Source organism: Trachurus japonicus, chromosome 8 (assembly GCF_045865225.1).
Source record: "Trachurus japonicus isolate A0001 chromosome 8, Traja_1.0".
Classification (NCBI taxonomy): Eukaryota; Metazoa; Chordata; class Actinopteri; order Carangiformes; family Carangidae; genus Trachurus; species Trachurus japonicus.
In genome coordinates, this window is record NC_140914.1 from 29,910,405 (window position 1) to 29,935,286 (window position 24,882).

Genomic DNA, 24,882 nt, shown 5'->3' on the forward strand with positions numbered 1-24,882 from the left:
GCTGCTCCTCCCTCTGATGACTTGGCTTCGACATGTACAGTCTTAACACAGCGGCTCTTTCTCAGCCTCCCTCTCCACATCGCTTACCAGCTTCCTCTTCTCTTCTTCTTGCAGCAGAAAAGCGATGAGCTCAGTGGTCACTCTGCTGCTCTGGCTCTTCTCCGAGAACACTGATCTGACTGATCGGGCCCACACGCCAGAAAAATCAAGAGATGGCTTCCTGTGGTTTCTGCTGCAGTGACAGAGACTCAGCCAAAAGCTATTTCTGATACTTTACAGTTGTAAGTGAGGAGTCATTTGGGTGATCGCTGTGATGATTGGTTAAAACCCAAACACTGCTTCATACTGTATCACCTGCTTTTATGATGTATCGGCTCACATGGATGTATTATCATGTGATTCCCACTCATTACAATCAGACTAACTCAGTACCGCTAAAGATTACATCAGCTCATTATTTCCTGGTTTGAAATTGTGTCTTTTAACCATTGGTGGTCATCAGTTAGGACTCCTCTTGACATAGATTTTAAATATAGAAAATTATATCGAGGATTTTTATTTTTTATTTTTTATCCAAAATGCAGTAGTTATGCAAGAGTTTAAGATCCTAAACGCATTTTGGATTTTTTTGGAGCTCCATTCTCTGGGTTTGCAGTGGCTTGGTACTGTATGTATTTGCATGATAGTGTGTTTTCATGTTGCATTTTGTTGCCTTCCACAAATCACAGTGTTTTGGGGGTGAGTTTATGCTATGCATGGTCGTATTTTGGGACATGGTCCACAATAATCCTGATGTGTATTTATTTTCAAAGGACAAAAGATAAGTTACTTTAAAACTCAAACAGACATTTGATGGTCTACTTTACATGACAAAATTAGATGTTATATTGTATTTTGGAACAGGCATGTCGCTGTGTATCTGAAAAAGGGAGATGACAAACAACGAAAGAGTTCAACAACAAAGAAATGCAGCCTAAGAAGAACAGGAGCAAATTTCTGTTCATCTTCAGAAATAATATAATAATATAATATAATATATAATAATATAAATACTGTTTTATTTCCAATTTCCTATCTGAAATATTTCTGGGAACGACACATTTTCTGTTTCCTCCAAGGAGACGTCGTCTTCTTAAAACCCTTCAGCCATCCAGTTACACTCCATCACAGAGTGGACGTGTGTAGGAAGTGTGGAACTGAGTCGTAATGTTACATGGGATGTGTTTTGTGTTATTAGACTGAAATGTGTCAAGTTGGTGAAGTTGTGCCAGAAAGGTTCAGTTTACACCAGATTTCTTATTCATCTACATTTAGTTTTACATTTCCTTTTTTTTTTTAATCTAAGGTGACTTACAAGTGAGGAACATGGGTGAGCTTCAGTGCATCAGGAAACATAGTGTAAATGTGTGGCGGCCTGGGAAAACCCGTCGGATGTCGCGGACGTTCGATTGTGGCAAATAGCCAAAATAGGTGTAAAAGTACTATTTCCACGATTTTGATATTTTGTGTGATTCTGGTACTTTGAACTCCCTATTACATCGTGGTGAATAAATATTTTAAGAAAACAAAACGGAAAGTACTTATTTTTATGTTTTTGTGGCGAGTATAAGGCGTTTCGTTTCCAGCTGAGCTGCAGCAGCAGCGCTAGAGGAGACAGGTCCGTTGTTGTTGTAGATGTAGCATTCAAGGACCCTCGGAAAGCAGAGAATCCCGCGATTCAGATGCTTTTTTACAGCTGATCTTTATCATAAACGGTTGTTGATGTTTTGTAAAACTTGTGCAAGTGCCGATGATGAGTTCGGTTTAGCGCCGATGCTACGTTCTGTTTGGCATTGATGCTACGTTCGGATTAGCATCGATGCTACGCTAGGTTAGCGTCTGTTCCCGTACCACGTGATCACACGCACCCTATACGGTCCCTTCTTGTCACAGAGGCACCATTCAAGGACCCTCGGAAAGCAGAAAATCACACGATTCAGATACAGTTTACAGCTAATCTCTATCATAAACGGTTCAGAAGCTGTTTAATGTTTAGTAAAACACTCGTCTTTATAGGGTCAAAACAGCAACGTTCTAGTTAAAGCCATTTTTCTCACTTTTCAGTTTTTTGGTCATAATAGATTAAAATGCTCATAACTTTTGATCTGAGAGGGCTATCTCAGTCATTCAAACAGTTATGAATGGCTGAAAACGTCTAGTTTATGGAAATATCAAAACATGAAAATGTCAAAATCCCACCATGTGAAGGGTTTTCCCAGGCCACCACACAAATATGAAGTGCTTTATGGTTGTCCTACATTACAATTACAGTGCAAGATAAAGCCTGATACTGTTATCAGGTTCTGTGTTCTTCTCCATTCGTCCATGTTATTCTCATGGATACACCATATCTCAGTAACACGTTAACCTTCATCTTGTGTTAGCTTTCTGCTACCATCTCTTGTGTTAGGGTCGGTTTTGACCCGAGTCTTAAATCAGCTGTTAAATACACTAAAAACATTTTTTTTCATCCTATTGGTTTTCATCTCTTGGTTACATTGTTAGGCTTCCTTATCCATGAAAAAGTTGGTTTTAAATTTTTTGGTGTGGGACCCTGAGCCTTTTTTGTCAATATACCCCTTGGCTTCAATTTAACCTTCGTCTTGTGTCAGCTTTCTGCTACCATCTCTTGTGTTAGGGTCGGTTTTGACCAGAGTCTTAAAGCCCCTGTACGGAGCTTTTAACTGGATACGCAAAACTCTCTGGTTTCTGCTGATGTGTCTCTGTTACCTACAACAGCAAATGAGCCCATCAGTGTGAAGATACACTATCATTCATTCATTCCGGCAAAACACCACCGCTTTCGTCCACAGGGGCCGCCAAAATCAACACTAAATGAAAAGTCTGTACAGGGGCTTTAAATCAGCTGTAAAACACACAACACAACACAACAAAACAATTATTTATCATCCCATTTGTTTCTCATCTCTTGGTTATCCATGGAAAGGTTGGCTTTGCACTTATAATTTCAGTTTTAACTCTCATTATTGTTCTTATCATTATAATAGGGTCGTAACCGAGCCTAACAACACAAATGTCATATTTTTAACCAAAGACTTTTAGAAGTTTGTGAAAAAAAAAATTGGTTTTATTTTGTTTAAATAGAGGTTCCTGACAAAGTCAAAAAGCCTTGATGCAATAACAAATGTGGTACTTCTATGAGAGCTGGTATTCTTGGTCTTCATATCGAGACAGGCAGATATGTTGGCACAGCAGAAGATGATAGAATTTGTAACTTATGTGACATCCGAGAGGTGGAGAATGAAATGCATTTTGTGTTCTACTGTCCTTTCTATGACTCTATAAGACAAAAATTGTTTAGTAAAGTAGATCCAAATAATGAATTTGTGTGGTTGGACGATGCTGAGAAGCTAAAAATTCTTTTTTATTTGAATATTTTTGCATTTTCTTTATTTCTTGAAAAGGCTTGGGCAATGAGACGAAGAGCGATATATTGTTGAGTACTGAAAGTAATCTGAAATTGTTTATTTATGTCACACCTGTGTGGCAGGTAACACCAACAGGAAGGACTGTCTAGTTTTTGTTTTTTTGTATTTTGTGTCTTGTAATCCCATATGGGATGGGCCACAGTGGTGGCATGACACGAAAATAAAATATTCATTCATTCATTCATTCATTCATTCATTCATTCATTCATTCATTCATTCATTCATTCATCTATGCATTAAAAATCTAAAAAACTTGTCAGTGGCAACCCTAACACAAGAGGAAGGTTAACTGAACATCTTTAGATGTGTGACAAACTCTCACCTGGACAGTATGAACAGATTCAGGTTTAAGGTCAAAGGTCAAGTCATAGTGACCTCACAAAACACTTTTTTTTAGCCACAGCTCAAGATGTCTAACCTGGATCTGGTCTGGGTGGAGGAGGGATAGAATCACCAAGAGGTGGTTCTAGTATGTTTTTGGAATTTTCCCTTTGCGCACACGACAGCCTAGCTCCAGTCACACTGAGGGGAAACACTGTGCTTATGGTTAATAAGGCCAAGACAGACATTAATTGTAACTCTGTGACAGAGTGTGAACTCATGCTACACATCCATTCACACCCTCACTTTCCATTACTCTGCAAGCACTTAAGTGGCCCTCTCATGCCTTGTCTGTATGGAAGCATGTGTTTTATTTCTTCTTTGAAAACATCACCTCTCCTCTATTGATTTCCGCCCCCACACTTTGATGAATCGGGTTAAATTTATACTCGTGGAAATGGAAGGAAGATGTTTGTGTAGCATGTGAATGTGTTGTAGCCCAGATGCTGCCTGCATCATCTGCATATTTCTGCTCTCTTGCCCTGGGCTGTGTCCAGCAGAATACATTAGAATAGCAAAATATTAAAAAGTATTGATTTTGTCATATATAAAACGCTGAAGTCATGTATTGATCGCTGGCTGTGTTGTAGAGTGCAGAGGGTTGCTGGCTCTAGTCGGCGTTTTGGTGAAGCAGCAGCGTTTCCTGTTTCAGAGCCTTGTGGTCTGGCTCTGGTCTCCAGCTATCACACATGCTGCATATTGCATCTTTATGTCTTTGAGAAAATTATGAATAAAGTGCAGTTATTTAATGATTTTTTTTATTTAAAAAAAAAATCTTTATGTACCGTAAATTCTCAAATAAAAGCCAGGTCTCAAATACATGCTGGTCCCTTGTACTGGCCGGGTCTGGCTACAGGTTTGAGCAAATAAAAGCCGTTCTCAATTAAAAGCCGGGTCTGTTTTCTGCCTCAAAACCTCTCAAAGCCCACCTGAGCAGTTTCCAAGCTGCTTCATTCATACTAGAGTTCTCAACGGGCCTAAAAATTAAAACCTGACCCAGTCCAACCTGCGGGTGTTGAAGCTCGGACCTGACTCAGCCCGACTCACTGCTATTATATAATTCTCAGCCTGAACCCGGCCAAAAAAATATATAATGTCTAATGTCTAAAATATAACCCTGTTCAGTTCGGTAGTTGACAATATGTTTACATAATATATCTGCTCACTGCTCACACAAGCTTTATTTATGTCACATGGATGGATGGATGGATGGACGGACGGACGGACGGACGGACGGACGGACGGACGGAGAGACAGACAGACAGACAGACAGACAGACAGACAGACAGACAGACAGACAGACAGACAGACAGATAGATAGATAGATAGATAGATAGATTGGTGCTGTCACCGGCAGTAGACTAGCCTAAGTGAATTTGCCGCGGTCATTATTATTATCGATCACTGTCCATCTTGGGTCACCATGAACAACAACAACTTGTATTGCATGCTCCCGTTATCACTTCCGGTAGTTGGTACATTCCCTTTCCGGTTGATGTTACTTGTAAATTTGTTTTGGGACTTGTAAAAGTGTTTCAACACTTGTAAATTTGTCTTGGTGTTCGTAAAAGTGTTTCGTTTCTTGTTCATTTATTTGCTGAAATGTAAATTTGTTTCGGGACTTGTAAATGTGTTATGGTAATGTCATTTTGTTTTATGATATGTAAAAATGTTTCCTAAAATGTAAATCTGTCTCAAGCTTTGTAAAAGCGTTTCAGATTTTGTAATGTTGGTTTGCACCTCCAGGCCACCGTACGATGGTAAACACGGTTAACATTATAACCGATACACATCTCCACGTGCAATCATTAGAGCAAGTTAGCGTGATGATGTTAGCATCATAGAGCTGCTAGCATGGCTGCTGCCTGGGTATACAGTTCACACATTTCACCTATACAGTCTGGATATGATACTCGGCGCAAGCAGACAGAAATTTTTCCTTTTTCATTTTTCTCTTTTTCACTTTGAATTCCTCACGTAAGGAATCATCCATTTGGCTGTTGAAGAGAGAACAGCCAGTGCTTTTAATGGCACATTGTAAGACAGCCGGCCCCGTGGTGTGGTTGTGCCAACGGACGTGTTAAGGAAACTAAAAAGGGTCTGAATCTGTCTGCTGGCAAAGTTTTGTCTGCAGCCATGGAGGAAATGAGACTTTCTTTAATCATGTATCCTCCTAATAATCTCCTGGTCTCAGGCCGACAACTTGAGCATCCATAACCAGCACACTTCAAGGGGAATAGGCTTATGGAGGGAGAAATGGATAAGGAAAGAGTGAGAGAAGAAAGAGAGGGTGAGAGAGGGAGAGGGCTATTTAAAAGAGAGAAAAAAAAGATTTCCCTGCAGTATAATTTGCTGATATAGATGATACAGTGATGAAGAGAGAGAGCAAGCGAGGGGCAGAGCGAGAGAGAGAGGGAGGAGGGAGGAGAAATCCCCATTGGGCAGACTAAGAGTAAAAATAAGGGAGAAAAACTAATTAACTGATGAAGTCCCGTTGTGGGCAGCGAGCGCACACACACACACACACACACACAGACACACACACACACACACACACACACACATACAGTAAACTGGAAACCTCCTGCCCCCTGCTGGTGTTTCTATGAGTCAGTGATGTGCAGAGTCAGAACTGTAACACACTGGAATTATGACAAATCACTTACAATATTAGCCTATTATCATTTATTTTTTATTATTAGTGTTTAAATGTTGCTGTGTTTGCATAGAGTGAGCAGTTTTTCCACCACTTAACAAACAGACTTAATTCTTACATGACCTATATAATATTATATAACACCATATTATATAATAATAATTGGAAGGATCTATGTCTGAGTTCATCCTCCGTTCAACACCGTAGTGTCCTTATGTAGCTGTGGATCTGATGAAGTGCTGTGTCAGTTGTTAAGTTTTTTTGAATGAGCCGTGCGTCACGAAGATGGCTGCAGCCGGACGGAGCATGGAAAACAAGGTGCAGCTACAAAACCACACACAGGATGATGTCACGTATGAGCAGCACTCAGCAAACCCTCAGATATACAATATATTCCCATGGGGGGAGATTCCATTACACCACACACACCAGTTCCCTTGATGTTTGAGTCTCCCACTGTGTCAGTGTGATCTGGTTGTTGTTACTTTTCAACCTTTGACAAATAAATAGAGGAATTGTGACTTAGACCTTTCACCTAAAATGTGTCAAAATAAAAAAATAGAAAACGCATTTAAAGTCACTTGGATTCTTCCTCTGGGGGCCATGTTCTGTCTGGACAGGTCTTATCATTCTGAGAAATGTTATAAAATAGATCAAATATATAAAGTTTCTACACCAAGGGGTGTCAAACTCATTCTAGTTCAGGGGACACATACAGTGCAATTTGATCTCAAGTGGGCCGGACCAGTAAAATAACAACATAATAACCTATAAATAAGAAGAACTCTTGAGAAAAATATGTATTCACATCTATCTATATATATATATTTATTTATTTTTTATTTAGAAAATTTGAATTATTCCTTTAATGTATAATGTAGGAATTCCCCCCATCTAGCGGTGCGGTTGCATATCAGAACGTATTCTTGATGTTGCATTCACGTGAAATGGGGCAGACGTCAGACAGACAACAGACGCTGCATGTAACAGGATAAACAAGCGTCTATGTAAACAAGTGGTCCACCAGCACGAGGCAAAACGATACAGGCGTGACAATATGTTGTCATGGTGATGTCGTATTGTTTACCTGACCCACGTTTTACCGTCTTTCTCTGGTGGAGTAAAATGACATCCGGTTGGTTTGCCGACGGCCGTCTGCCTGACTGCACCTGAATGCAACATCAGTGTCTCCGTCCTTCCTCACACTACACAGTGGTGACAGTTTTAACAGGCCGAGCCGACAGCTCCGCTGAGTTTCTATGGTTACCTACGGTTACGCTGCCACTCAACGTAAAAAATGGCGATGCAACATGGTCGCCTCGGTTCGGTGTGTCCCCCCTATGTATTTGTAACGACTTGTAACAACTCATTCTAAGGTACGAGAAAGATTTCATTTGTATGCGGGTGTAATTCGACTTCAGTGAAATACGTATTTATGAAAGCAATATTTGATTTTTGCTAATAAAAACCCAAGTAAGTTATACTGGGGCTTTAAAAAACCCTCCAAAATTCATGATTTTTTATTTTTAAAACTATTTATTTTCTGGCGCGCACCAAAGGTTTCTGTTAGGAAAAGGTTTTCTGTTGTCCTCACTATTGTCCTTTTCTCTTTCTTTTTTTTGGTTTGTTTGTCAAGTTGGGTGGTGTCCTATGATCACATGATCACTGGGACTCTTTAAAAAGAGACACCTGTGCTTCATTATCTCTTACCCTGAAGAAGACAATGTAAGTGTCGAAACGCGTTGGTCCATCCTTATTAAATAAAGGATTTTTAATTACACGACTACATTCTAAAAATATGTAGAATTTCAACAATACTGTGCCTCTTATGTCACAAACTACTTTTCACTGTTATATGATGACCCACAGTGTCTGAGCAGCAGACTCTCCATCCTCTCCTCCCTCCATCGCTCCATTCATTCACACATCCATCAATAACCACTGCGCACATGTCACATGATCACCCATATCTCCTCAGCAGGCTTCAGCCGTTCAATTGATCTTTATCGTCTGTAATGACCATCATCATCTTCACTGTTTCATCCGGTCATTCACAGAAGTTCAACTGTGCATGTGTGTGTGTGTGTAGCTCCTTTCTTCAGAAAGCTGAGTAGTGTTAAAACCCTGTCCTGTGTATTTTGTATTAGGGGCCTCTTCAGAGCAGCGGGGGGCCGCAGCAGCGAGGTGAGTTTGTTTAGGCTCCCGAAGCCGACGGCTGCGCTCAGCCGCAATTATCTGAAGTTCAGCAATATCCCCGGGCAGCATTCATAATCAAGCAGCGCATGAGAGAGACCTTTTCTCCTGCGGGCCCCCTGAGGCCCCTCTGTAATATGGGTCATTTGAACAAAAGGTTCCTCATCTGAAGTTTTTTTTTTTTTTGTTCTCTTCGCACTGAGCCAGATTAACTGAGAGTGTTTTCTCCTCTGCTCATCCCTCGTTTTCTTTTTATGTAAGACGATCACTTCCCTCTCTACGTTCCAACTTGTGCTCTGTTACAGTGGTGCGTGAAACAATTTGGTCTGCAGCCATGTTGGAACCCCCCACAGGCTGCAGTGTTCATCACAGCCCACATTACTGAAGAGCTGCACTTTATGTCCCATCCTTTGTATTGCTGCATCACGTTCCTCAGATCTTACAGGCTCATACTACAGTTATTGCTATATTGTTTGACTGTATTATCATTAAATACATAATAGAATAGATGACAATAGTTAATAATAAATAAGCAAAAAAATAAAATAAAATGTTACACACTTATTAGCTTGTTTTCTTTTGGGGTTTTTCTTGATGTGCACAATGTCAATATTGAACATCTGTCTTATAGACCGAAACCAGCACGTAATTCGAATGAGAACAGTAGTAACGAACGAGAGTTTAGATCTGAAATGATTGAAGAAACATTACTATTTCTGTGTGTGTGTTTTGTGTTGCTATGTTACTATGTTTGGTATTTATTCAGTTTGAAGGAATCACATCAGTGGCTCAGCTGACAGGGACAGCTCACGGCGGTAGGTAGGTAAGCTAACGGCAGTAGCTAAGCTACACAACACAACATGAAACTACTCCAGTTAGCTCAGTCATTTTTCTCTGGAGTGGCCTGGCCGAATAATTTCCTTCGGGATGAATAAAGTTCTATCTAATCTAATCTAATCTAATCTAATGTTGTAACTCAGATATCCGCTGGAAAAAATATTTTTTCATGGACCGTTTATTGAGTCACTGAGTTATTAAAGTTAAACAGGTAACGGTTAGCCCTGCCAATTTACAATAACCATGACAAGTTACAAAAAACATGCACACAGAAATAGTAATGTTTGTCCAATCATTGGTTTTATAGACTTTACAAAAATCAGATTAGTCTAAATGGTGATATAGTGACGTGAAAATGAGATACCTGTATATATAGCGAAACTCTCGTCTCTCACTCTGATGCTGGTTTTCTACCCGGAAGTAGATGTAAACAACAAGGGCTGGTACCATGACAACAAGTTCACCAGGTAAGTTTTATGCCTCAACAATGAGGAAAAATAGGAAAGAAAAGACAACACATGCGAACACATTGGTCTGATCTACTGTCTCTGTTAGCAACACACTTCTCTCTGAACACGGAATAAGACAAACAATCAATCACAGATCAGCCAAACTCTTTTGAACTTAAAGGAGGGAAAAGGAAAACAAATCAAGTCTTTGAAATGAAACTCAAAGTGCTCAAAGTTCTCATATTATACTGTAGAAGGTAAGTAAATCATTTTAAAATCAAAATCATCATCTTCTTGTAACACATTGTCAACCTCTTCCACCCAGAAGGCAAGAACAATCAATCTCAAAAACAAGGACGATCAAGATCGTTTCAACTGGCAATTTTAACTCTGAACTGATCAAAAGCAATTAATTATTGTCTTTTTAATCAATCTCCACAATGAATTGTAATTTTTACCCATATTGTAAACTCTTTTTAATTTTTCATTCATTTCAGTTCATTTATTAAAGACTGCACAACAAGTCCGCAGATTTTGCTTTCGGCACAGCATAGTGGCACCAAACATCATCAGACTATACTGTACATTGTTTGTCTTGTGTTTTTAGCTTTTATTCAACATCCACTCTCCTTTTACACTCAACATCTCTGTTTCCATCATACCATGACAAGTCTCTTTTGTACCTGACTGAATGTTTTTTATTTTCCTACTGACACTTTCACTCCATCTCCGCCAATATGACATTTTTCAAACTTTTTCAAACAGACTTAATTTATGACCTTTCTCAGTCTCAGCAACAAACTGGGACGTGGGCCTATGGGAGCAGAGAGCAGCCCACTGATACCATCTTGTTCTGGGTTGAGCAGATAAAATGAGCAGCGAAATCCGTCAAAATTCAAATCGCATCAAATATTGTATTGTATTATTGTCATGTTTTTCACATGGCCCCGCCCACTTAGGAGACATTGGCGCTGCTCGTAATGCATTACCTTCCCTTATTGATTTATTTTGATACAATCAATGGCTGTACACATAATGAAAAAGATAGAAGAATAAATAGATGAACAAAGTCTGTTAAATTTTGCTTAGTGATCATTGACTTACTTTTACTTGCCGAAGACCCTCATGACACCTCAATGTCCTACTTGAATAATGGGATAACATTTACAGATGGCCACAAAAAGTCTTGTTATAGAGTAAAGATTTTCCTTTTTTCCCCTAGCTTACATTAGAGGAGAGGGGAGGTAAGAAAGAGGTAGTGGTTAGGAGTGTTAATCATCCTGATGTTATTATGTTATATTTTTCCATTTTGTACATCTGAAAATGAATAAATAAATAAAGTTTTTTTTTTTTTTAAGGTCACGCTGATCAGAAAGTAAAAAGCTGCGAGACATGAGTTTCTATCATCCATTCATGTCTATACCGCTTATCCAAGCAGGGCTGCATCAATCAATCAATCAATCAATCAATCAATCAATCAATCAATCAATCAATCAATCAATCAATCAATCTATCTATCTATCTATCTATCTATCTATCTATCTATCTATCTATCTATCTATCTATCTATCTATCTATCTATCTATCTATCACAGGGCCACATACAGAGACAAACAATGCACACACACTCAATTTCACACACTACGGACAATTCAGACACAGCAATCAAGCCTTGTGTGCATGTTTTGGACTGTGAGAAGAAACAGACATGGGGAGAACATGCAGACTCCACCCAGAAAGACCTCAGGCCCAGGAACCAAGCACCGCCCATCAGCTGACACCAGTAATACAGCTGAGCTCCTTCATTCTGCCTCTGACCTCAGCTCACTCTGTCTTACAAAGTTCACGCTAGAAACATACACATGTTTGAGTTTTTCTCCTTCTCCCTCTCTCGTTTCCTTCTTTCTCTCTCTTTTTTTTTCTTCTTGTTTGTTTGTTTAACTATTATTATTACTATTATTGTTTTTAAAGGGATAGTTCACCCAAAATTCAAATTTCACTCATTATCTACTCACTCTCATGTCGACTAAGAGCTGTGAGAATTTTCAGAGTCCTCTGTGCCTTCTCTGAGTTACGGGGGGGGGGGGGGTCCGCGCAGCAGTATTTGTGGTTGTGAATGGATACCAACTTTCTTCGTCCAAAAAGACACACCAAAAAAAATCCAAATACCTCCATAGTGCTCGTCTGTAATGTCCCTCTTGTATTGAAGCCCCGACATGAGAAATTGTTCCGCCGGTCAGTGCAAATCACGCGAGATTTGCACTGACACAGGAAGAGCAGTGAACCGAGACACTGGGAGCTTCCACTACAAACAAGCTTAAAATATAGACTTTTTTTTTTTTCGGAACAATTTCTCATGTCGGGGCTTCAATACAAGAGGAACATTGCAGACGAGCAGTATGGAGGTATTTGGATGTTTTTTGGTGTGTCTTTTTGGACAAAGAAAGTTGGTATCCATTCACAACCATTATGGACAAATACTGCTGCGCGGACCCCCCCGTAACTCAGAGAAGGCACGGAGGACTCTGAAATTTCTCACAGCTCTTAGTCGACATGAGAGTGAGTAGATAATGAGTGAAATTTGAATTTTGGGTGAACTATCTCTTTAATATTACTATTATCTACTTTTTGTTTTATCTTCCCTCACACATGAAACCTCTCATCACACTCTATTACCTCTATTACTTGCTATGTTTATCAATATTACCCTTCCATTATTATTATTATTATCATTATTGGTAGTAGTAGCATTCCTATTATTTGATTACTATTATTTATCATTATTGTTATTTTATTGACTTCTTTCTTTTTCTTTGTTAACACACGTGTCTTGTGTTGTTTGTCTCTACACAATAACATTTTTTTACGTAAAAAAGAAGGACAAAAAAAGAAACATACACGTGTATGCAGAGAGTGTTCATATAATCCTCACTGTGTCCTCATGTCAACACTCTACTGGGACGTCATAGACATCGTCCTGGCTCCATCTAGTGTTTATCTTCTGTCAGTACACACCTGCTCCACTGTTGTGGAGCTGATGGGGAAACCACACACAGTAGGGCGGCTGGAGGCTTCACACAGTCACACAGCAAATTAGTTTCTGTCATTGCAGCGGCTCTGACACACAGACAAAGATTCAATTTTGATCTGTCATCAGTTTTAGCCTGATGATGACATGCAGCAGCAACAACCTGGAGATACGCCGAGGAGCCGGCGACACGACGGAGCTGATTAAACGACGTCTGACACGTTAATAACACACACTCTGACATCCTCCGTCTCCTCACATGCTTCTTGCATACAATGGAGATTTGAATCAAGTCAATTATTCACATCATATCACTGAAATGTAATTGGGAGATTTTCCTGATTCTGTCAACACGTGACTGTGGATGTTCCGCAGAGTGATGATCTCCAGCTCAGCACAAACTCCAGCTGCCACCCATCAAATTTGAGAAAACGTAGCTACAGTACACTCGTCCAGCAGATGTGGACATGCTTCATACAGATGTTCATACAGCTGTAGATGTATTTTCTCTCCCTCTCTTTGTGGTAAGGACCACACAAAAATAGAATTCATAACACATTTCTGTTGTTTTAAAGTCTGTATAAGCAGTTCATCAATAATCAGGACCGACCACGTTAGCATTAACAGTAATAAACAATTAATACAAATTTGACAAAAGTCTCATATTAAAAAAATCATTCATAAATTCCTAAATAAATCAAATACCATAGACATAGTGAAGCCATACTGTATGTCACCATAAAACAGCATATTTGATGAAGCATCAAACACAGGGTCAGAGCACAGCCAAGATCAGCAACCAACCAGTTCATCTCTAAATAAGTTTGATAATGCTACAATAGGGAAGAAATAAGTTCATTCCAAAATATCACTGCAGCTCTTGGACATAATAAGTGAAAACCTGGATGTAAAGGTTGGGGAAGCTGCTTTGCCAGCGTAGCTTGTAAAACTCCATGTACTGTAGCAGTTTGAACAAACTACATTTCTACAAAAACAAACTTTCTATAAAAAACTACAAAGAGGTCAACATATTCTAGTTTGGTGTTTCTAATTGAACAACAATGTTTAAAACCATGACAGGAACGCCAGGGCCAGCCAATCAAAACCAGCGTTGGCTTGGCAGGTCATGACATGATTAATGCCTTTTTTCAAAGAGAGTTCTGGAACACAATAATGGTAAAATAAAATGTAAATTAGATCGGTCTTTTTAAAAACAAAAACAAAAAAACAATATTTCATGTTATTGGCCAAAATTGAGTAGTTAAACTACAAAAAATGACCCAAAAAGTAGTTGAAACTTGATGCAGCACAAAATATGAATCTAGTTTAACTACGAGCAAGTTACAGCAAATAGTAGTTAAGTTATGTAGTTCAACTACATGGAGTTTAAAGGTCCCCAACACTGGTTTTTACCCACTCAACATACTTCATCCTCTTGATGCGTGTTGATGATAAACACATAGAAGAGAAGTTCATCTTCAACATTCGCTCCAGCCAGTTGGTTCATTCGTCATCGGACAGCTTTAGTGGTGGTAACATTAGTAATCATGCTTATTCCAAACACTTTTCACTCACACTGTCTTCCTATTAACATGTGGCAAATTCATCTGCCCGTTTATCAGTCTGTCACGTATTTTGATCATCTTGCCAAATTCTGCCCAAAGATGAATTCAGAGACATTTCAGTGTTCAAGGCTTTCCACCTCCAGAGGAAAATGGCTGAATATGATCAATATGACAGTAACATAACATTCCTCTGCATCCATGGTGGTTCTGTGCCCCAGTTGCACCCCAAGTACAACTACTACTCCTAAACTATTGCTAAGGGCAACTGATCCAACCAAAGCTTATTTAAAAAATCAGATACTTTAAATGTAGAAGCCATATGAAACAGGTAAAATACACACCTTGATGCAGCATGTCGCTCAGACAGATACAGGGCAGGTGCACAAGTCTGCCATAAAACAACACACTCACATGTCCAGATTGGCAATAAAAGACTTCCTGCTACAATCATCAACAGATCAAGACAGTCAGCGCACATACAGCCTGATGATCAACCTGCTGTTGTTTGAGAGAAAAATTAAATTATATTGCTATTACTCACCAAGTTGCTGTCTTTGTTTCTGCAGCTGCAGCTCTGTCCTGAAGTGCTGTGGGACACACAAACATAGAAAGAGACTTTTAGCTGCACACATTCAGCATTACACAGGTGTAACAAGTTCACAAGTGTGAAATGGCACGTTCAGACGAAAGCAACAGCTTTATAAAATCTCATATGGTACATCCCAATTATCATGGAAAAGTTCACTTATTTCAGTAGTTCAATTCAAATAGTGAAACTCATTTATTGTATAGATTCATTACACACAGACTGCATATTCCATGTCTTTATTTCTTTTAATTGTAAGAAAACCCAAAAATCAGTATTGCAAAAAACAAACGATAATACAGTGAAAATGTTCACCATAGTAACCTGTTGATGTCACATTCTGCTCAGCTGATTAACTCCAAACGGGGGGCAACCGCCATTCCGACATCCCACCAGTTCCAACAATTTTTGCCTCCTATGGTCAGAATGACAGTATTTTTTTCTTTTCTTAAACATCCTGCCTTTCCGACAATTCCTTTAATAGCGTATATTTTTCCCCAAAAAGATTTTGCACTGGTTGGGTTTAGGCAATGAAGAAAGGAGTTGGTTAAGTTTAGTAAAAAGACCAGGTAGAGGCTAGACAGGCAGACTAGTCCCTGTCTGCGCTCTGCTGCGTAATTACACACAACCATGTGGGTATTCTTCTATCAGCATGTCTTAAAGAAGAGAGTCACCTGTTGAGTAATGCACATTTCCTTATATTGAAATGTCGGAATAGCGGTATGTCGGAATGGTGGTATGTTGGAGTGGTGGGATGTCAGAATGACAGCATGTAACCACTCCAAACACCCGCAAAAGTTTCCTGAGCCTTTAAATGGTCTCAGTCTGGTTCAGTAGTTCCACTATCATGGAGACTGTGACCTCCATCAGATTCTTCTTCATTGAGCTGCACTGCCCTACAAAGCAAAAAGGCAGTAACTGCATTTTTGGTCGAAAATGAGTTATTATCATTTTCATGACATTCAAGGCATCCTTTGTTATGTGACAAAATATCTTATCTCAAATGTGTGTCGTTTTGGAGAAAAATGGTAGTCGTTTTTACAGTAACTGCAAAAAGCCCTAGTGAAACAAAGCAAAAAGGCAGTAACTACCGTTACTCTGTCAGTTACTGTACTTTTGCTTTGTTTTACTTAACGTAAAAACAACCGTGTTGCCGCAGAGTGAAGTTACTGTTTCCATGTTTCCCATACTGGTACTATTCAAAATAAATTGTCCTAATTTGGGCTTTGATACAGTTTAGGAATGTGAGACACTTTAAACAGCAATTTCAGCACCAGAATTTCCGGGTGGAAAATATTGGCCTAAAATGGTCAGATTACTTTGGGTTTGGTATATCCATGTTCAGGGAAACAAATGGTTCCAATTAGTCCAAATACAGTGTATCTAACACACATAGAGCACAAGTTGTGACAGAATAGTTTTTGAAGAATTTGCAGTTACTGCCCTTTTCCTTGGTATGGTGCCACATTTTTGGCAAGTAATACAGAGCAAGAATACAGTAACTGCAAAATAGGGGTAAAACATCAAATCAAATATGAGAATTAATATGTACAAAGAATAAGCTAATACAAAGTAACAAAACTGCCTCATGTCCAATAATCTACTTACAACTACTTAGGCTGGACAACAGGATAACTTTAAAGTCATTTTTCTCAGTTCGGAACTCTGCGTAGTTACTGCCTTTTTGCTTTGTAGGGCAGTGCACCTGTAACACTTTTTGTCTCGGCTCCTATAACTTGTGTTCATGGTAGGGCTTTCAAATTATGACAGAGTTCCCTCATTTGTCCTCTACAAATAGAAGTGCTGTAAACTTCTTAAACTATATCAAATAATTCATTATTTGATGTCAAATGCCACGGAGATTAAAAACTAAAGTCCACACCACAAAATATGCATCTATGTAAGTTTAGTGTGCATGTTCCAACACTAAAGCATCTTCCTGATTCAGTATGAACAAAAAGAACTCATCAGTGATGGCTACATGAAGAACAGTGACAGTGGTGTGGATCCTAACATTAGAAAGCTGTTTTAAAGAACTTATTCTGACAATACCAGTGAATGGTGTACATGTATGAATGTAAACCTTCAACAGGTCAGAAGCAGATCATAATCTGTATAATTCCAGGAAGGTGGTTGGAACAGAACAAAACAACAAAGATAAAAGGTGACAATCATCCCCACCCCTGTCAGCCATTGTTTGACCAGCTGTACCAGCATGGTGGTTTGAAATGAACATCAATGAAATGACTCACATTTTACCTAAGAACCTGCTCTTTCATCTCATACAAGTTACCTAATTCAAACTTCAACGGTATCAGTACTAATCAAAATATAGACTTGGTCCAAAAGATTAGTTTCTAAACCTAAAAAAAATGTTTTGGGGCTAAAAAACCTTCACACTTCTTCACACTGCCATGCAAATCCACATGGGAGTAAGTGAGTACACACGATATTGATCACATAACTCTAATGTTATTCCTTGTTGGTGAAAGTGTTGCTGTTAAAACCATCCCCAGTCTCCCCTTTATATATATATATACACACTGTAAATATGGGGGTGCTCTGTTGTTGAGTGGTTGGGAGATCACCGGCTCAACAAACTTTACTGCATGTCTCACTCCTTTTCTTCCTGTCTCTCTTCATTGTGATAATAAAGTTACATTTCATCTGTTGTTCTCCAAATCATCACAATGAATGTATCCTCTTATTGCGACATAATGTTTGTAGAACTTTCTCAAAGGTTCTGATGGTCCAGTCTAATTCTCTGTCCCTGCCTCCCACCGATTGAGACATGATGTTAGGATGTTCTGATGACTTTAAGGCTCTTTTTTTTTTTGCACTTTTTACTCTCCTTGTTTTCAGGTTTAAACCTCCTTTTTCATACTTTTTTTTTTTTACACTACCTATCTTTCCTCCTTTAGCAAAGGAATCACTCACACGATTTGCTGCAGCAGCATCTAAAGTGTGCAATTGTAGTTTCACCACAGCACAGCCACGTTAATGTAGAAAAACTGTGTTACACTGATGGAAATCCTTCTCAGGCTGACTGGAGCAAAAAAATCCATAGTTAGAGATTTATTCTCTTTAAATCCAGTTACTGTAGGAGTCCTCATGAGGAACGAGCTGAACCAGCTTGTAGGTAATAATATCATCACGTGAACTGTTTGTCTTTTCTCCAGGAGATGGCACTATTAACAAAGTGTGTGTGTATGTGTGTGTAAACAGGGTATAGGAATGACACACACACACACACACACACACACACACACACACACACACACACACACACACACACCTCCTACAGTTTAATGTTGGTGTCTTAATGAGAAAAAGGCATTAGTGTTTGCAGAACTCCTATTTCATCATGTTGTGTTTTACTCATCCTCCTAATCAACTCGTTTTGTTACTAACACACAGGTAAGCAGATCCTCACCATCTGCTGTTGCACACACACAGACACACACATACACACACACAGTGAAGCTTGGCAAGAACAGCATGTCTGCTCCGTGTTTGATTAGGAGTGGTGTGTATGTGTGTGTGTGCCTGCCTGGCTGAATGCGTTGAGTTACAATGTGTGTGAGGCCTCGCCCCATCTGCCAAAAGACCCTCCCTGAAATCTGCCGTCCCTGAGTCTCACTCACATAAACACGCACGCAGCCAATCACAGCAGAGACGGAGAGAGACCGCAGCGGCCACGGTCATGTTCAACACTGACACTGACATCGGGGGGTAATGCAGGTCTACCAGTCAGACACACACACACACACACACACACACACACACACACACACACACAGAGGGCAGGTCTGCTGCACTGGAATGTTCAAATTTGTTTAAATGTGTCACCAAGAATTCAGCTTTGACTAAAATAATCTATGTTTTGTTTTTTCCCTGCAAGCAAACACAATTTTCATGCTAAAAAAAATAGCAGGTTTATCAAAATCACAACCATAAACAGTCATGCATCCTTAACAAAATCTGATTATCACATAAATGGATGTTTGAGTTGGACCAGTGGTGAACTGTGGCAATAAAGAATCAAACACAAGGCCATAAAAAACAGCAGCCAGAGCCCAACGTGACATGGAAGTTCAACATATTAAAGGTTTTTCACTATGAAATTGATCCATGTCACACTGACTCATGAGCCTGAACACAGCAACACCCAACATAAATTCAGACATCGGCACAAACACACTCTGCTTCCTCATGGCAGGTGAAGCAAAGACGTAGAGTTTCTGTTCATCTGTTTTCAGAAACATCTTCAACCAAATAAACCGCAGTGATCTTTCAAATTCGGCCCAAGGTAAATCATCGCGAGACCTTAGACCGCTAGTTGTGGGAAAGCCCTGCTGAGTCGATTACCGAGTGCATCAGTGTTCCTCTCTGTCTTCCTTCTAGGGAAATGAACAGAGTTGAATTGCTCAAACTATCACAGTCAGCAAAGTGTCCCACACGGAAATAACCTGAGGATATATGCGCATATAGGAAACCTATATGTAGTTTATCTGTGCATATAGGCTATGCTGCATATATGCCTATATGATAATATAGCCGCATAGTATATGCATATATGCAACATGCAGCATACAGGCCAAATTCAGGTGCATATGTGCATAAATGCAGGGCATATAGGTCTCCTATATTGCTTCTTTATATCCCATGCAATAACTTATTAATTGCATGTGAACACATGAAGTGAGAGGAGACAAAAAGCTATGATGTCAACATGTAGGCATCTAATATTATTTGTTACATTTTGGAAATGGCTCCGCCTCTCGGCTCTTCCACATCCGGTGTGGCTCTGGCGTGATCAATTCTTTATTATATGAAAAAACGTGATCCTAACGTTTTTAGAGGCAACGCGCACAAGCGTCAAGCGTCACATAATTGATGACGTCATCCTCATGCGCAGAACTAGCAGAAGCAGCTGGGAGCTAAAATGGCGCTAGAGGGTGGGGATTCACGTGGCAAGTATGTAATGTTACACGCCACATTCAATTTAGGCTCAATAGTTTTGCTTGCATCTAAAGAAGTGTAAGATGGATTGAGCTTGCTAGCTATCCTGCTAGCAATAGCTTAGCTTTCTGGCTAGCTAGCTATAATTAGCTGATGTTAGAAGTCCAATTGATACACAAGATCAGACACTAACGTTAGATTTGATGTAAAAAATAAAAAATAAAGTTATAGCATTTCATGATCCAGGCTGATATTTCAGATTTGAATGCAGCAGCCTCTGTTCACTGGAATTTATGAGTAATGTTACTCAAACTCAACACAAGCACCCTGTTGACAGGCTACCAGAAATAAAACATAAAACTGCAAATTTTAACCTGTTGCCTTTACAATGTCTTAAGGAAGCTGCAGATGTGAGAGGAGGTCATGATTCACCTGCATCAGAAGCAAGATGAACCTACTGATGTTGTGATTGTGACTGAGGTTCTGCATGCTCTGAAATATACATCTGACCACATCATCATCCGGCTGGTCGACTGTTAAAACATCCTAGTGTTTCCTGTTTTCAGTTTCTCTCTCCAGACGTGACTGTTTTCTGTTGGTGACTGAAGACTCAACCAGGTCAAAGTCAAACCCCGGCTCTGTGTGTCATGTTCAGCTCCTTCTTTAGTAATAATGATGCATGTAATGACAGTAGTTTGTTTGCTGTAATGGAAGCAATGCTCAGTGTGTTGGACACAATCCTCCTCTTCCCTGTGGTTCCTACTCAGCCTGGGCACCAGATTGACTCATTGGTTTAATTAATCTTTTATTCTATTTTTGACTTTTTTGATTGATTTTTCTATTTCTGTCTTGTTGTAATGTGCCGTGCACAGAGCCTGCACATTATAAACCTGCCTGTGACTGGCTCTCAACAGTTAACTCTGGGTAATTCCTGTCTAGATTGATAAGGTCATTTTTTTCCTTCGGCTGAACGGATTTTCAGGTCTTAAATTAAAAGGAAACTCTAGTTCCTTAAGAAGCTGAATGGAAAGTAAATTGACCCTTCACCTCTGTTGGAAGAGGCCATTTGCAGACGTGGAGCGATGCCAGCATCTCTCATTGAATCTCATCTGTGTCTTACCGCCTTCACTTTGCTTCTTTCCTTTTCCATCTCGGCCTAATTCATATCTGCTTTATTGACCTGGAGAGAAATAAACCTGCCGTACTGTGTGTTGACAGAGTGAATACGATGCATTGACTCAGGCCATATTATTACAAGATGTAAGATATAAAAAGAACGGTCTATAACTCAACACACAAATTCATTTTCTGGGGGGAAAAAATCATCAGCCATAACTACACTAGTGACAATGACTGTTTCACTGAGGAGCAAAGAGATGTGAGGGGCTGTGAGTAGCTGTGTAACTGCCTCACATTGTCAGTTTAGGTTCCGATTATTTTTGTTCTGCTGTTTAACTCCGACCTGTGTTTAATGGTCCTGGAAGCACAACTGGTTGCTGCTGCTCCAGCGCGTTGCACTGTATTTAATTACAGGCACACATCCTGCAATTGAAGCAATGACGGATGAGTTCCAGCTTAAATGAATAATAATAATAATAATATACGAAGAGATATAATTTACATGCAGAAGGACAAAGACAAGGACAAATAAATGTGATTGAAGTTCAGCCCCCTGCCCGTTGTAGCTGTGGGGGGAATAAACTGTATACATCACATGCATTCATGCATTTTGTTTATTGCAGTCTTTATTTATTCATTTTTCCACTTCTCACAGATTGGTGTGGTAAAGAAAACTATGACCTCAGCCTTTGTGTTTACTACTAGAGCGAGCTCGAAGCAGTATTTTTCTTGTATGCATCTTTCTAATGGGACATTGTGTAACTTGTCCTGTTATCTATTCACGAAAATTGATTATTTCGTTCAAAAGTATGTTTTTCATTAATCAGTAATCCCCCCCATCAACAAAGTGAAGTGTTCCTCTGCTCTGAATTAGCCGTTCATATCATTCATATCTACATGGAGCGGGTAAGCTCGGTGCTGCTGCCATGTGGTGTCTCCATGTTTTTACGTTCAGTGGCAGCGTGACGGTAGGAAACCACGGAAACTCAGCGGAGACACCGGAGCTGTCGGCTCAGGTCGAGGTGGCGTCTGTGAAAAGTCACTGCGGTAACGCAGTGAGGAGGAATGGAGCGTTACACTGATGCTGCATTCACCTGCAGTTGGGCAGACGGCCGTCGGTAACAAACCAGATGTCATTTTAGTCACAGAAGTGGAGAGAAAGCCGGTAAAACGTGGGTCAGGTAAACAATACCACATCGCCATGACAACATATTGTCACGTGTATTGTTTTGCCTCGTGCTGACGGACCACTTGTTTACATAGAGGCTTGTTTATGCCGTTACGTGCAGCGGCTGTCGTCCGTCTGCCGTCTGCCCAATTTCACGTGAATGCAGCATGAAAAATACGATTGAGTTGCTTGCGATATACAACCGCAACGCTAGATGGAGGAATTCCTACACAATGTACCTTTAAAAAAGCAAGAAAAGAAAGCATGTTCAATTCAGTTCAACCTCCTGAACCTAAACAAATCCCAAAACAAGAATTATTTTTATCTGGGCATTCTAACCTTTAAAGGGTTAGTTCGGGTCTTTTGACATGAATCTCTATGGCATCCCCACCACTAGTGACTTGCATCAACAGTGACTTACCCCGGACTGTGTCCCGTGGGCGCAGTTCCAGCCCCGTTTCGGCGCGAATGTAGTCCGGCTAGTTGGCTGGGGTCACGAAAATATAGCGTTTTCCTTCTCAAAACTATATGCGTTCAAAAGAGTAATACATTTGCATAAAAAAACCGCTGTCCAGGAAAAAGTCAGACCTCACAATCCCTTGGCGCTATTTTCTCTCCCTTCGTATCACTGCGCGCGGCCACCGGCCGGCAGGAGCGCACCTGTACATCACTTGTTTACAGTTTACATGCCCGGATCGAAGACTGCCAAGACGCTGGAGAGCAAACGGGAGAGCCACAACGACAACTGCATTGTTATATCTACAAAATGGTGCGGGCGTGTATATTTCCAGGCTGTCAAAACAAAGATGTGGCTGAATCTCAGCATACATTTCACCGTTTTCCTGTCACGGACGTTTCTTTGAGGCAACTTTGGCTTCTTGCCATAGGCCTCAGAGTGACACGAAAGTGGCAAAGCTAAAACAGTTTTGCTTGTGTAGTGCACATTTCAGGGACGACGATTATGTGCCCACACGACCAGGAGAGAGGAAGACTCTGAAGAGTTCAGCTGTCCCTGCACCCCAGGTAAGAACTATGCTGCCATGTTTAGAAGCGAACAGGCTATCAAGAACATAATCAAGAATCAGCTAGTAACATTGTGTGGAGTTAATCACTCAATGTCATATTACCAGAGAAGCTGCTACATAACGTAACGTTATATGACTATTATTATTATTGTCAGCAACTACGTGGAAGTGTGGTTGATTCCACATTTGAGTAGCCTATGCTTATAGTCACAGTATAGCTGTATGTGAGTTTCTAAATGACGAGGGTGGCCAGTGTCATTTTGAAATCAGTCAAAACATGTAAAAAGAAGACAAATCTTGTGCTTTCTGGAAAAAAATATTATGACTCAGAAAGACTATAGGTATAGTCTACTAAAAAAACTGTTTCTAAGTGGAATGATTGTACAGAAACATATTTGTCACTGTTACTGTTTGTAGTAAGTAAAATGTATGATATAATAGTACTGTGTGCATGTTTGTTTGTAAAACTTGATTGAGATTTTGTCTTGTAATCTACAATGCAACATTTGATTTGCACTCCTGTTACAATGGCTGCAATAGCACAACCTGAGGCCAGTAGTTCAAACACTGAGGAAGTAGACCAATGTTTGTCTGGACTTCCTCAATCAACCCCTCTGAAGTCCAGAGATGAAAGCCAACACTTGAAGATGGTTCTCACCAGCCCTGCAGGGGCTATTCCAAAAACAAAGCCATCAACATTTGGCACATACATTGCCCTACCTCCCACCTGGACACAGTCACAGGTAAGCACACATTTCCATCTTGTTTTGCATACATTTTGTCAGAATGAACAGCTGTTGCTAACAATTTCACAAGGTCAAAATATGAAGATGATATGAAGATTTTGTTGTTGTTGTTTTTTTCATTCAAAGTCAGGGAACCTGAGCTCAGCAGTTGCTGAGACACTGGATACAACTATGAGTTCCATAGAGGCACCTTGTGAGAGAGATGACAGCTCATTCCTTCCACTGAGTAGTGAATGTACCTCCACAAGAACATCTTCCTAAGAACTGCAGTGCTGGAGCAGAACAGAGGGGTGATTGGTCCGAGAGGAAGTGGATTGTGAATGAGTCAGCCCTTATGGAACTTTTTGCAACTTGTCACACATGCGGTGTAGCCATTGATGACAAGAAGATGACCAGTAGTGGATCCATGATCAAAATAGAATGGACATGCCTCAATCACCATCAGGGAGTGTGAGGATCCTGTCCTGAGGTCCGGGGAATGCCTGAGAATAACCTGGTATCGTCAGCAGCCATTATTTTTACTGGAACAACACAAACTGAAATTGCAGAGTGGGCCGATCTTCTCAACTTACAGCTGCCAAAGAAGACATCATATTATTCACTGCAATCAACCTACATGATACCTGTTATTCACAAAACCTACACTGACATGCAAGAAAACATTTTATCAGAACTCCAG

The 24,882-nt window shown here is 40.0% G+C and overlaps 1 protein-coding gene across 1 annotated transcript in view; it reads right to left on the reverse strand.

The window, feature by feature from the left end:
* The window catches only part of rbfox1 (RNA binding fox-1 homolog 1), a 455,321-nt gene that overhangs the window by 321,596 nt on the left and 108,843 nt on the right, over positions 1-24,882 (reverse strand). Inside the window, exon 2 of the mRNA XM_085785152.1 lies at positions 15,139-15,184. The gene's annotated coding sequence lies outside the window, so the exon portion shown is untranslated. The remainder of the gene's footprint in view (positions 1-15,138; positions 15,185-24,882) is intronic.